The sequence below is a fragment of the Zea mays genome, chromosome 6 (genome assembly GCF_902167145.1).
Source record: "Zea mays cultivar B73 chromosome 6, Zm-B73-REFERENCE-NAM-5.0, whole genome shotgun sequence".
Taxonomy (NCBI): domain Eukaryota; kingdom Viridiplantae; phylum Streptophyta; class Magnoliopsida; order Poales; family Poaceae; genus Zea; species Zea mays.
In genome coordinates this window covers 178,420,435-178,425,437 of record NC_050101.1, presented here as the reverse complement: position 1 = coordinate 178,425,437, position 5,003 = coordinate 178,420,435, and the positions used below count along the sequence as shown (strand labels likewise).

Here is a 5,003-nt window from a genome sequence, read left to right as displayed (position 1 = left end):
CATTTTCACCGATTCTCTGTGTAGATAAAATGCCAAAACAAGCTAGACGCATAGATTGTATAAACACTATAAACTGTGTAAATTGTATAAACTGTGTCCAAATCTGATAAAATGTATAAATTAGCTTGTATAAACTGTCCAAGTTAGCTCTGTTTAAATCTAATAAACTGTCCAAATTAGCTATATATAAACTGATAAACTATCCAAATTAGCTCTATCCAAATCTGATAAATTGTATATTTTGTACAATCTGAATAAAAATGTGAGCTTTTGGTGGTTTGAATTAACCTTTTTTTTGTATAATCTGAACCCAGCAAATTCTATGCATCTAGCTTGTTTTGGCAAAATATCTACACAGAGAAGTTCTCAAGGGTGAAGCCTATGCAGCTGGTGACCTGGGTGTTGTTGTCCACATAGCTTACTTCAGGTATAGTAGCTTCTTTTTTAGCATGTCTACCTTCTGACCACTTTCTTTGGTAATTTGGAGCAAATGATGTGAACAAAAATTATGATTGTTTTGTTTCAGAATGGATGAAATGATGCGAGGTCAAAGAGGATGGCGGGAACTTCAAGCACTTGGAGATAAGATAAATCAGTTTAGTGGCATAATAGAAGGCTTAATTTGGTCTCCTAAAGCAAGTGATTCAAATGATAGACACGATGATTGGGCTTTTGAGGAGGTACTCGTGGAACTGGCATGGATCCATAATTCTGTAATCATTTTCCTATGATATCGAGAGCATGCCATCTGCCTTTTTGTATTAATTTAGCAGTCATTGGATTTCTTTCTAAAAGTGTTGCACTACTGGATTATCATTAATAAAGTTTGTTTCTCTTTATCTTTTGCTAAAATCATTCATGGCAGAAACTTGTGTAAGAGCAGATTTATGGTTCTTGAGTAGATGTGCAACACTGATGGTTTAGGACCTAAGAAGGGCATGCATACGAAGAATTGTTTTCTAACATTTAAAACAGATTCCTGTGCTGCCTAACAATGTCAGCTCTTGATTCTTGAAAAGGATATCTCTGCATAAGAAGGAAGTTTATTCGTGTAACTGCTAAAATTTATGGTTGTGTTGCATAACAATGCTAACTCTTAAAGTACTGGATTATCATTAATAAAGTTTGTTTCTCTTTATCTTTTGCTAAAATCATTCATGGCAGAAACTTGTGTAAGAGCAGATTTATGGTTCTTGAGTAGATGTGCAACACTGATGGTTTAGGACCTAAGAAGGGCATGCATACGAAGAATTGTTTTCTAACATTTAAAACAGATTCCTGTGCTGCCTAACAATGTCAGCTCTTGATTCTTGAAAAGGATATCTCTGCATAAGAAGGAAGTTTATTCGTGTAACTGCTAAAATTTATGGTTGTGTTGCATAACAATGCTAACTCTTAAAGAGTGGGTTCCAATTTGCTGAACTGGAGTGCCTTGTTATGCTAGAAAGTAATTTTTGGCATTTCTCTTCTCTTTATTGCGAGTTCTTTTGTTGGAAATGGACATTCCAAGCACCCAGCCACCCAGGTAGTCTTATAGAAATTTATTTTATCAAAGACCACACTCTCATTTTACTAGGCCAAATTGTGGGAGTACAGCCTGTGTAGCTTTGATCAGAAATAAGCAACTCTTTGTGGCAAATGCTGGTGACTCCCGCTGTGTCATCTCAAGGAATGGTCAGGTTAGTTGTTGTTACTCCTTTTTTAGGAAACAGGAGGGGTTACCGCCCGACTAGCAGGTGCACTAAAAACAACACGGTACAAAGGTTGTGCTATATTTTTGAAATAAAGTTCATGTGTGATCCTCTCATTTTTTCACTTCTTTCACAAAACATAGGCATATAATTTGTCTAGAGACCATAAACCAGAGCTCGAGGCAGAGAGAGAGAGAGAGAGAGGATACGGAGTGCAGGTAGTTTCATTCTAATGGGGCATGTAAATGGAAATCTAAACTTGTCAAGAGCTATCGGTATTCTTCACTCGCTTCTTCTCGTTCATACCTGACACCTTACCTAATGGTCTTGCTTGCATATGCAAAATGCCTTTTCAGGAGACATGAAGTTCAAACAAAATAAGTTCTTGCCCCCCGATAAGCAAATCCTGACTGCGAACCCCGACATAAACATTGTGAGCAAATTCTGCAGCTGTCTCGCACCCCTGCTATGCAGTTTACCAAGTTAGTGTTGCCTTCTTGTTGACTGTTATTCTGACTTTGTTCTTTCGTACAGGTCGAGCTATGTGATGTCGACGAATTCATTGTTTTGGCATGCGATGGCATATGGTAAATTTGTCCCTGTTAACAAGGTTCTGGCTTCAACATGATTTTTGCTTTTGTCAGAAGTAACAACAATATCCTCTGGGTTATTAGGGACTGCATGTCAAGCCAGCAGTTGGTCGATTTCATCCGCGAGCATATAGACACAGTAAGTACCAAGCAATTTAACACTATTTGCCCTTTTGAAAATTGTAAGCACCATCTTCGGATCACCTTTGGGCTTTCTTTGGCAATTGCTCATGCTGATGTTGTCCTGGCCATATGCTTTCTAGAAACTGAATGAACTGAGTCCTTTTGTATGGCTGGGCATGTTACTGTTTGCTTTCCTTATTGATACTTGCAGTGATGGTGGGTTGGCTTTTCTGTTGGATACCTGAATCAGGTTGTCCACAGATCATTCTGAAAAAGCATTTCGATTAAGGATGGCAAAAAGGTGCCCATGAAGTTGGTGCTCGATCGGATGGTGCTCGATCTAATTATTTGTTGAAGTTCTTATTGAGGTTATTAAGGTTTGCCAACTTTTTAGGTAGGTGTTCCAGAGCACAGAAGGCCCTTGAGCTAAGCCAACTTTTAGGAGTCAATATTTCTCCAACATGTACTTTTGCAGTAGTCATGAGTCATTGCTTATATGAAGTAAGGAGAGAAAATTATTGCTTCTCTTTTCTGATGCGTGAAGTTGTAGATGGACATTCTACAGAGAGTTGGTGAAGCCGTGTGTCTTTCAAGTACTACATCAATGATTTCTTATTTCTTTATGGACTTGTAGCACCTAAAAGGAACTCGTTTTTGAACTCTGCATTTTTTAAGATGACATTATTGTCGTATTGTAATATAATTTGATATGTATCAATTTAGTTATGTATTGATTGTTGCCAAAGATTTTATGAGATATTGAGATCGATAATATATGTGGTATTTTTTTATGTAATTGTTGTTCAATAACATTTTGCTGAATAATTTGTATACCGTTGCAACGCACGGGCACCTAACTAGTAAAGAATTAATTCCCGTCGGCTGGCGTCAGGGCCGACGGGAATTAGTTAACTCCCGTCGGCTGGCGGCTGGGCCAACGTGAGTTAAACTAAAGCCCGTCGGCTGGTGGCTGGGCCGACGAGAATTAAAATAAAGCCCGTCGGCTGGCGGCTGGCCGACGGGAGTTAAAATAAAGCCCGTGGGCTGGAATTGAGCCGACGGGAGTTATTTAATTCCTGTCGGCCCGCGCTCGGGCCGACGGGAATTAAAGTGGCCGACGGGAATCTTCCTGATTCCTGTAGTGACGGTCTATACGAAATTTCGTAGTTGTCAATATGATATATAGCTTTGTAGTTGATTTTTATTTGAATTCGTTAAGTATCCCAAATATTTGTTTTGAGTTTATAAAGTTCTAGATTCAAAATTTAGACTGTATAAAGAACGAACGTTCACAAAGTTAATACCGGAAGTGTAAGGACTGACTTGAGCTACATGTTTGTTATTGACAAGTTTTTATTTGAAATTATTTAGAGTCTCAAATATTTATCTTAAATTCACATATTTTTTATATTTAAAATTTTATTTTTTTGCAAACAATCTCGGACAGAGATACACCCTATACCAAGGTTTTATTACCTGATAAGATTTAAAACTTGGTAGTTAAAAGTTTTTTTCCATTTTAGCATCCAAAATATCCAATATAAATTGTTATGATACTATACAAATTTTAAGGAAAAATATAGATTGTTATGATACAAATAAACATGTTTTTATAGTGTATCTACTGATACTAATTTAGTGTAATAAATCTTATTTTTATCATTTTTATAAATTTGGATAAAATTTAGTGTTTGGTTTAAGATAACTCTAAAATTGATTTATTCATATTCAACAATGAAAGGAGTATTATATCATTAATTGGGGGGAGGTGCTAATCTCGTGTTGCACGTACACACCCTCCGATTCATTTTTAAATGTTCAAGTTGCATGGTTGATTAGACCAGTATGTAGTAGCTAGCTAACCTATATTGTATTAGGCTGAGTCCAGTGCACAACCTCCCTCTCGCCCCTGTCACGTCAGCTCTCGCCTCCACTCTCGCCTCTGCTGCTCCAGTGCACAGGCTGCAGCAGGCTACAGCCTCAGGCTATAGCCACATCAGCTTTTCTATTTCAGAATTAAGTAATTCACGCGGATTTATTTCAACGCTCAGAAAACACACAACATAATATTTTTATTGAATTAAAAATTACAAATTGCGTAATAATTAAAATAAAATTACATGACGATTTAAAAATACATAATAATTAATAGAAAATTACATAAATCTAATGATTATTATGTCCCCATACATGTTCAACCAAATCATTTACTAGTTGTGTATACATCGATGTGTCCGTCATCTCGTTGTCCATTTGAATCCTAGCTGCTAGGCTCGGGGTTGCATTGTAGTAGATCGACGGGCCGACTGTAGAATCAACTGTCTCATATGTCTCGTCTAAATCGGCATCACGCTCGTCATCGATGATCATATTGTGCAAAATGACACATGCACGCATGATCAAACCAAGAGTATGTTGAGAGTAAGAACGTCCAGGAACTGCTATAATGTTGAACCGAGATTTCAACACTCCAAAAGCGCACTCAACATCTTTGCGCCGAAAGTAATTTGGAGGATACACATAGTCATCAGCGAAGTAGTCTTGATGAAGCCGATCATGGGCAGACTCACGATCACGATTGATGTAGCATCGACGACGC

General features: G+C 37.6%; 1 pseudogene across 1 annotated transcript; it reads left to right on the top strand.

The window, feature by feature from the left end:
* Positions 1-1,538: 1,538 nt before the first annotated feature.
* Positions 1,539-3,062, top strand: LOC103631649 (probable protein phosphatase 2C 58; annotated as a pseudogene). The gene is made up of 5 exons (XR_004549223.2): positions 1,539-1,679; positions 1,835-1,966; positions 2,048-2,124; positions 2,226-2,278; positions 2,366-3,062. The product of XR_004549223.2 is annotated as a probable protein phosphatase 2C 58 (transcript).
* The last annotated feature ends 1,941 nt before the right edge of the window (positions 3,063-5,003 follow it).